Source organism: Cryptomeria japonica, chromosome 2 (genome assembly GCF_030272615.1).
Source record: "Cryptomeria japonica chromosome 2, Sugi_1.0, whole genome shotgun sequence".
Lineage (NCBI taxonomy): Eukaryota > Viridiplantae > Streptophyta > Pinopsida > Cupressales > Cupressaceae > Cryptomeria > Cryptomeria japonica.
The window spans coordinates 391026532-391036906 of NC_081406.1; positions in this window are offsets into that span (position 1 = coordinate 391026532).

Sequence of the window (10375 nt, forward strand, 5' to 3'; positions counted from 1 at the left end):
AAATAAGATTGAATTGCTTTAACAGTTTTTGGGATTTGAATTTTGTCAATAGCAGCAATCCTTTCTAGATCAATTCTCACACCATCTTTTGAGACAATATGACCTAAAAATTTTCCTTCAACAACCCCAAAATGACATTTTTTAGGATTCAAAGATATGCCATATTCTAGTGCTCTAATAAAAATCTTTCCTAGATCATCACAATGATTTTCTACCTTTTTAGAATAAGCAGACATATCATCCTAGTATAATGCTAATATATAATCAATCATACCCTCAAAGGATACATCCATAGCCCTCTGGAATGTAGCTCTTGGATTTGTTAGTCCAAAAGGCATCCTAGCATAGACATAGGTACCCCAAGGTGAAGTGAAAGCAGTTTTCAATTTTTATGCTTCCCTAACCTTGACTTGATTATAGCTTGAGAAGCCATCCATCATAGATAACAATTCATTCCTTTTGACTTTCTGCAAAAGAGCCTCCATATTAGGTAAAGCATAGTTATCTATCAAGGATGAAATGTTTAAATTTCTAAAATCCACACACAACCTGATGTCACTGTTCTTTTTTCTAACTGGGACCAAATTGGATACCCATGTTGAGTTCCTTATAGGCTCAATAATACCAGCATTCCTTATTTTCATCAGCTCCTCCTTCATCTTAGGAGCCAAAGTAGGGTTTATCGACCTTTGTTTTTGTCTGAAAGGTTTTGCATCAGGCTTCAAAGGTATGCTAGAACAAATCTTCCATGTATGCTTTAAGGTCATCATACGACCAAGCGAAGACGTGCCTATACTTCCCTAGAAGATTAATCAATTATGTTCTGATTTTAGGTGTGAGCTTTTTTCCAATATATACTTCTCTCGGGTTGCTTTCACTTCCCAAGTTTATTTTTTCAACATCCTCACACCCTCCTAAATTGGGTCTGAAATTCACAACATCTTTATCATCAAACATTCTTTCAAACTCTATCAATCCTTTTGGAAATTTATTTGTTTTTAGATGCAATACCTCTTGCCTAAGTACCGTTGCTTTGTCATTCTTGTCCTCCACAAGTCCTTTCCAATCAATCTAGTGGTGCTCATACTGATCTTCACAAAATAAAAATTTCAGCAAATCCCTATCATCATTAAAAACTTGCCAACTTTTTACATTGTCAGGCACTGATGGTCTGGTCTTGATTTCTACTTGGGTAATATCATCCAAAGGAATGTCATTATGCTTGATAGCCAAGTTATCCATGAATTCTTCCCAAATATTATTTGATCTTTTAGTCCAATTGATGGAGAAGCGTTGAATAGTTCGACGCAATCTCAAACTTCGTTCCTGTAGTTTCTTAATTTTTCATTTTTTGCAGCAAATTTGCCTCTAACTTGTGAAATGGCTAATTCTAAATCACCATAAACCATTAGTAACTTAATGCCATGTTTATTTGCTAGTTTAAGTCCTAATAAGAGGGCCTCATATTTAGCAACATTATTAGTACACTCAAAAGTTAACAAGAAAGAGTATTTAAAAAAAAGTTCATTAGGTGAAATAAGTACAACTCCTCTGTTTCCTTCCTTACTACAGGCACCATCAAAGTATAATTTCCAAATTAAATTTTCATTTTGTTCAACTATTTGTGTAATTTTATTGATCTCTAAAGGTTTAGAAATACTTTCCTGAAAGTTGTCCATATCAGAATGGAAAAAGCAAGTCACTTCATTAGGGTCAACTTCTTCTATGAGGTATGGAGACCTTAGTTCTATGTTTATCCTCACCGATGTCCCTTCTACTAGAATATTAGCATAGGATAGATCAAGCTGGACGTGACCACCCACCAAATTTGACCATTTCCTAGACAACAACATTCTGTAGTTTGCAGGAACTTGCACCACTGTGATATCTGTCTTATATGTAGTATCTGGGCAAGTTGGAAACCTGAACTCTACATCTTTCATGATACCCACCATAGGTATAGATGTATTGTCCATGGCATAACACTTACCATAAGGTGTGTCAACATGCATTCTGAGTTCTCTCATGACATCTTTAGGCATGATGTTCATTGCTGCCCCTGAATCTATCATACAGTTCTTGACCATTTTATTGTTAATTAACAATGTCAAATAGAATGGATCAACTTGTGTGAGGTTTTTTGTGATAGATGTGCCTAAGTAAATCACTAGAGGATCCTCTTTTAACTTAGAAGCGTCCTTACTTAGATCACCAACATTTGATATAATTTTCAAGGTCTCATCCTTATATTCTGGAAATTTCATTACTTCAAGCAAGGGCAAATAAATTTTTACCTGAGACAATGCTTGAGACATAAAAGTTCCACAGTTTGAAGAAGGCTTACTGATTTGTTTTTTCTCTACTAGCTTGACGAGCTTTGGCATTTCAATTTGTTTAGTATTTTCCGGCTCTGTCCCCTTTTTGGAACCTACATCCTTACCCTTGGTTATGTTATTTTTTGTCCCACCAGATTTTGTGACTTTGGCAAAAATACTTGTTGTCTTGCCCCACTCATTGTCAACATTCCTATTCCTCAGTTGATAATTGCTTTTCACTTGTTCTATAGCTGTAATAGTGAAAGCTTTCTTTTCTTCTTCAGTCAGGTTTCTCAAAGAAGCCATTGCTTCCTCCTAAAACAATTTTCTCAAAGCAGGGATATCTTCATCATCATCATAAAAAACCTATTTTATGCTATATTGCAAATTATCTCTTCTTTGATGTACATTAGAATATTCTTGTTCTTCAAATAAATCCTCATTTCTTCCCCAATATGGATCAGATGAAAGGGCATTCACAGTTGGTTCATAATCCTCATTTTTATCTTCCTCTTCTATCAAGCCTTGAGCAATCATACATTGTTATACAACATGAGGCAAATTACATACATCACACCATGGATATTCATCTACAATGTTTGTGGTTTTCTTTAATTGATCAGGAGTCTCTTTGTTTATGTTAGGTTTTACTAGCTTTCCATCCTTTCAATTTGTGTTATATGGCATGTCTTGCAACCTTGGCCTATTGTAATTTATTTGTTTATTGTTTCTGTATGGTGACCTTTCATTAGGATTTTACTTACTCTTTAGGTCTTTAAGAATGTCCATGATCTAAGTAAGATCATCTTTCTTGGGAACCCTGGAGCTGTATAACTTTTGATCATCTCTCTTAGCAACCTTCCCAGTTGCCTTCCTATTATTTTCAATAGTAGCCGTTGTCTTGAATTCTTGTTGTAAGGTATCAGGTCTATGAGACAAAATCTCATAATGGGTTTTGTTGTCAAAAGCACTCAAATAAAATTTAATCAGAAATGAATCAACAGGTCTAACATCTCTGGGTATTCTATTTAATACTTTGTTAAATCTTTTATTAAATTCAACAACTGACTCATTTTGATTCTTCCTTATACTTGTTAATTCATGGGATGGAAATGAAGGATCATTGTGATCTCTAAATTCTTCCAAGAACATCATTATAAATTCCTTCTAGCTGCAAATACATCTATTAGGCAGGCTTCTATACCATTCTCCTGCATCCTCTATCAAAGATTGAACAAACAATTTCATGAATACATCTTCATGAGGAACCTCAAATTCTTCAATGATATTTTTTACATTAAATGCATGTTCTGCTGAATCAATTCCATTTCCTGAGAATTTGGTAATTTCTAATCTTAAATAATTAGTGATCTGATTTGGATAACCATCAATGCCAGTGAAATCCAACTATCTGTATCTTTTAATGATCAGAGGCTATCTACCAACATGATGATTGTTTTGATTGTTCATACTTCCTCTATTGAAGCCGCCATTGTTTCCATAATTACCATTGTTCCCATTGTTTCCACCACTACTATCATTGCCATTATTATTACCATTATTATTGTTCCTACCTCCACCATTGCCACTTCCATAATTGCCATTGTTACCTCTATTGTGTCCATTATTTTGATTGTCGCCATAATTACCATTGTTCCCATTATTTACTACATGGTTACCCCTATTTGTGTTATTCCAATTCCCATTATTTCTCCTATCTCGATTACTCTTCCATCCTCTTGCCTTTCTTCACTTTGATCGCTATGCACATCCCTCCATCTTGTACTTTCATTTACCAATGGGTTGTCATAAGTTATAAAAGGCTGGTCTATTCTTCTCATATGAGGGAGACTATACTTTGGAACTACTTGTCTACTTGCTTCACCTCTCTCTTCTTCTACCTTGTTTGTCTTGGGGCTTGAGATATTATTTCTCTCTATTCTGAGTTTCTGCAACACCCAATTTGGTTGCCTTTTAAGTGCCCTTGCCATCTTGGCATCATCTGCGTTCATATTAGCCATTCTAAGAATAAGCTCATCCAACTGTTTTGCTTCATGTTCCTCAGCAGTCATGATCTCATCATGGCTATGTCTACTATATGTCTACTATCTTTTGCATTTATTTTGTAGAAAGGATTTTCCTCTCTATTCTTAGGTTTGCGAGTAGATTAAGAATCTTCCTCCCTACTAGGAAATCTCTTAAATCCTTCAAATGCCATGTTTGATTTCTTCTCTTTGTTCCTTTTCTCAGGACTCAATTGAACAAGATCTTCTTGTCATTTGTGCAGAGACCTTCTCCCCTGCATCAATTTTATTGATAGATGTCTAGGGGTTTCTCTTATTTTCTCAAAATACCAATTATTATTCATGTATTGAAATGTAGAGTTGCCACCTCCTAAGAGGAAAATATTACCAACATAACTGATCTTCTGGGATCCTCCCTCTAGCAGAGTCAAACAAATTACTAGAGATTCTGAAACCTTTGTATAACAACTCCCCAATAGATTCGCCAATCTATTGGTGCCCAAAACCATAGATTGGGAAAACAAGAGGCTGCCAATCCTCTTTCTATCTTCATAATCGACCTTGGCCAACGAACGGGAATGGTCGAAGACCAAATTCCCCTGCACTCTAGGCTTCACTAAAACTGGGCGGGTGTACTCCAATCTCCAAGAACAAAAATATTTCTTCTTTATAGTGAATTTAAACTTGAGGACAAATGTTTAACAGGAACGACAATTTCCCTGAAACTTTTATTGAAACTTATGTGCTTTAAGTATGCTTATTACTGAATGTTGGTAAACAAAATGCTAAGAAAAATATATACCAAAAAAGGAAACAGCTTCAGGACTGACCAATAATTATGAACAGGGCAGAGATCACAAGCATTCAAATATGCTTCTCAATTAAGGACCTTAAACATATATTAGAATTATTCCAGAAATCAACACTAGACCAGTGCCTTCATCCGACAATTAATGTATTACTTATGGACATAAATCTTGATAATACCCTAGAGACAGTTTTAAAACTATCACTGGAATGGTTTCATTAAGTGTTGTAAGAACAGTAACAACTTAACTTTATATTCAATCACAACAACTTGTGATGTCACATTACAACAAACCCTTATAAGATTTATCTAGGGGACTCAAACAAACATCAGCATGAAAACATAACACAATGATCAAAGAATTAGAAGTAGCAAGATTTATATATTGATCTTGAAAAACAATACTGAATACATAAGTTGCACTCACAGAGATTACATGATTTATCAAAAATGTTTCATTGTCATTTACCCTTTTGTAACATAAGACTAATTGTCCCTTCACCCTTTTTTTAAAACTGTAGATAATTGTGATTATCCCCTTTTTTATACAAAATGACTCAATACAAATACATATGCCCAGGGACACGAATGAAAGAACACACCCTTTCATTATCCTAGAAAACTAACTGATCAACAACTAAACAGCCTAACTAAAACATCAATTACATTACAAACATAGAACTAAACAATAAACTAAGACTTTCAGTCCAGCTGTTGTCTGCACTTCTGAATTTTCCGCAAAGAGCCTGCATCTTTGTAAGTTGTAGCATTGAATATTGCATCCCTGGCTACGTTCTTGATCACGTAGAAGTGCTTGAACTGATCGACTATGTCATTCATATCAAGAATATCCGTCTTGGCAATGACTTGGGATGCACTAAGTAAAGACTTACACTCAGAAAGCCATACGGTCTTATCCTTAATTACACCTGCATCATCAACCAAATTGGGAACCCCATGCTGAAAAATTTGCTGGCACTCATCAAATTCAGATTTCAACTGCTTTGTAAATTCATCATGTGCGACAAGAAAACCTTGAACCTTCTTCTTTACCTTTTCCCTAGTCGATGCATCTTGTAACAACAGGTTGAGTCTATCTCAAATTCTGGTGTTAGAAACCATATTGTCCATGTTCATCTGATATACACCCTACAATTCATCCAATGCCTTCATCATGTTATCGTATCTCTTACTCATCAATTCACAAGTAGTATCAGCCTTGATGCTCTTCATCTCCTTCTTCAACTTAGTGTGCTCATAAGCTAATTTTCAAACTTCTTCCTCCAGGGTTTCCGCATATAAGGCCTTATATTTATTTTTCTCTGCTATCTCATGTCTCCTTTGCGCCTTATTGAATTTTGAGATAGCAATACCTATGTCAGCAATGACCATTGTATTTACCTCTCCAACTTTCAGGGTCATCATATGACCAAAGGCTTTATCCACATTGCTTCTTCATCTAGATCATATCTTGATCCAATTAATATATCAATAACCCCTTGGACATCCAACTTGAAGTCTTTATTTTCTGCATGTAATAAACTATCAAAAATAAATGATGCACTCAAATCCCACCTTGGGAAGAGAATAATACCTGCTTCCACTAGCAACGGCCTCCCTCTCTATGGCATCATTGTCTCCACTTCTTCATCAATATCAGCCTTAAGCTTCTACAACATTTCCTCCTCATTCTCTGGTGTGATATTAGGCATTGTTTCCCTCAACTTCTTCCCTTTGTAGTGGTATAAGAAAGACTTAAACTCTTTAGACTTGATGAATTGATCATCTGAAACAAATGAAGTGTGCTCTATCATTCTTTCATCTATTTCTGCATTTAGCCCAATGAGCAGCTTATCCTGTTCTTTTGGCTCCTTCTCTTTCTCAGGTTCATAAAGCTTGGAAACTACTTCATTCTCCCCTGAATCACTTTGAGCTGGCTCTCCCTCAATGTTTTCAGGTCTCTCTCTTCTCTCCTCTAGTTTCTTCTCCAAGGTCTCCATTACCTCTGCAAGCTCCTCCACTTCCTTTATTTCTCCAAGGTCTCCGTTACCTTTGCAAGCACCTCAAATGCATCCTCCTGATGAAGGTAATCTCCCAACCCTTGTCCCTTCCTACATATGTGGTTGTAGCCCTCAGGATCATAATTGATTCTGGATGTGTGCTGGAACAGTTTGCACTCATCCACCAGCTTCCTATCAATAACCTCGTATGCTCTAGTAGATACAATTTTAAAATCAAGGAAATGAAGTGTGCTAGGGAGAAAGGCTTGCTTGTGTGCACCTCTAAAGTGTTTGGCATTAGAGACACTTAATTGCCTTACAATTTCCAAAAAAGCAATCATGTCTGGTGCAGTCTTTGGTATCACATAGGAGTAACCTTCAAATCCATAGCACCGAACAAAGGTGAAATTTTGGCATGAGTACCAATCACCCCAATTGTGATTAACATTCAGATTTTTGTGCTCATGAGGCCTAAGAAACCTCTTTACATCCTCATAAAATCATCCCTGCTGAGGCTCACCAATAAAATTTGCTTAACAAAGAATTCTTTAAATTTGATGTAATGGGAATTTACATATTTGTAATCCCAAAGATAAACCCATTACTGAACTGCTTGATCTTGTCCATTCTTCCCAATTATATTAACATTCAAACCCCTTGGCCATAACCCTCTCAATCTCCCATAAAATAAAACAATGTGCATTAACAGTGAATAATGCTTGAAGTGCTTGTCTCGATTTTCTTTTAAGTTCAGGAAGTCTTCATGAAGTCTATCTGCCACGTATGAAGCAAAATCAAAAGCCCTAGGCACATGTCTCTAAATATCTGCTGCTAAAACCAATGGTCCCATGCTTGCTACATTAGGAGCTTCAACTCCTCGAACCTGACCACATGCCATATATGTATACTGTAAATATTTCTTGAAAATGGTCATATCATAAGGAGGACTATCATCCTCTCTTAGCCTCCCCCTCTCTTCTTTGTGGATAGCAAGGTTCCAACCCTGGTTTGTAGTATCTATTTTTCTATATTCCTTTTCCAAATCCATAAAAGATAAGGGCACATTAGCCTCAAGATCCACTACAAAGACCTCCTGAATTGTGGCTACTGCAAAGTGAACTAAAACGGTCCCATCGGGTAACACAATTCACCACTTGTTTGTATCATAATGTCTTACTAGGAGCTTCAAAGAATCAATATTTACAAAGACATTAGGTACCACGAGTTTACCTAAACTAGTCCTCCATGGGTTTGAAATCGGAATGGGCTCGTCCCTGCAGAAGTAATAGAAAAGAAATAGCTTGTGCCCTTGCACTGTTGTCCATACATCTCCAATTTCTCTGTATCTATCTTCCAACTGCTCACGAATAGGAAAATCCATGTGACCTAGCTCCTGGAGAGCCCATCTGATCTATCATGTCTTGATTTAATTTCCTTTGAGCCTCACTGACTTCACCCTTCAATTTTTTTGACGTGCTACTGGATATTTCAACAACCTTTCACTTCCCTTTTGAGCTTGACCCTTCCATCTCTGCAAATTCTTTTCTCTATGCTCAAAAACTTGAAATATTTCTCAGTGAACACCTGATAACTTCTGCAACAACTTTGTGTGAAATGTCCTTGTGCAACACCAGCTATATATCCCCAAGGAGTCTAATCTTGCACTTAATTACTACAATCTTGATGGATCTGCTTCATGTGGCATCAGACCTAACCAATGGATGCATTTAATGGAAGCCATCTTGTCAGTTTTTTGCATCAAGACCTTCAACGGCTATTTGGCGAGATTTTCCCCAATGATTCAATTATTTAGTGCTGTTTGTTATGACTTTACTACTTCTTACACTTTGATCGGCACAATCTATCCCGACCAACTCATCGGGTCTTGGGATAGCAATTTTTCTCCTATCCCAATGGTTCATTTCATCCCGATGGATACTCCTTCAATTTTGGCTTTTCTTTTGTTTTCATGATCTATCGGTATAACTCTCCCTGATACACCTACCTTTGGTTTCTCTTTTACTTAACCCATCGGGTATCGGCATAGTTCATTTTATGTCCCTGTGATGCCTTGATGACCTCAAAATTTTGATCCGCATTCTGACTAAGCTTCCTGCATTATCGACATAACTCACCTTCAAGAACTCCTTGCAACTCACCATCCACCGTATCAATCCTATCGGGATTCGACATAGCATAAAAATTCCACTCCCGATGTCCCGATGAGTTTTTACTTCATATTACTTTATCGGTATAGTTTACACCGATATCTCCGTAGGCGCTTTTATCTTCATTGGGGGTCGGAATAGCCTTTTTCTATTGCTCTCGAAGTCTCGATGTCACTCTGATGCACTTTTATACTTTACACCTCCAAGTCTGCTTTATCGGTATAGGTAATACAAATGGTTCCACCTTACGATTTTTCTTTGTCATCGGGGATCAACCCAACTATTTTTGCACTATCCTGATATGGTCTTTTTCTTCGATAGACCCGCCTTCAGTTCCTCTCAGTCATTGGGTATCAGGATAGAGTTTTTCATTATTTTCGATCTCCCGATGCTATAAGTCCATGATCTGCATTGCCTTTTCATCGTTACAAGTTACATCGATGGCCTCATAGGTTATTGGTATAACAATTTTTACTTTTTTCTGATAAGCTGATACATGTCGATAGAAAACACCCTCCTTCTGCCTCACCGGAACAAGCTATCCCAATGGTATGACTTTTCCAAGAGCATGCACCGTGTTGAGTATTATTTAAGTGCCCTAATGAATCTGCCTTATGATTTATCGGTATATGTCATGCTGATAATCCTTCCTTGGCTTGCCAATGTTGTTTCATCAGGACTACTTATGTCAATAATTGAAAATTTGCAGCTTTGAGAAAATGAGTCATCCATCATGAATAATAGTGATCCTAGCTATCCCACAAGGTCTAATACATACTGAAAAACAGCCTTAGATTATACCATAATGATTTCTCCACTAATTAATTCTCCCATACTGGATTCCTTGTGCATTCTATACTTAGTGCATACCCTTAGTGTGCCTAAGTGATATCTTGACACTCCTGAAACAACTAATCCTTAGAGAACTTTTCCTGTGCTTGTAAGGTTCCTGCACATGCAAACCCACAATAAATGCTCATATAATAGGAATAGGGCCTACATATAGCACAAAATGTTTTGTAAAAATATGTGCTAACAGTATTCATATTCCTTCTTGGCA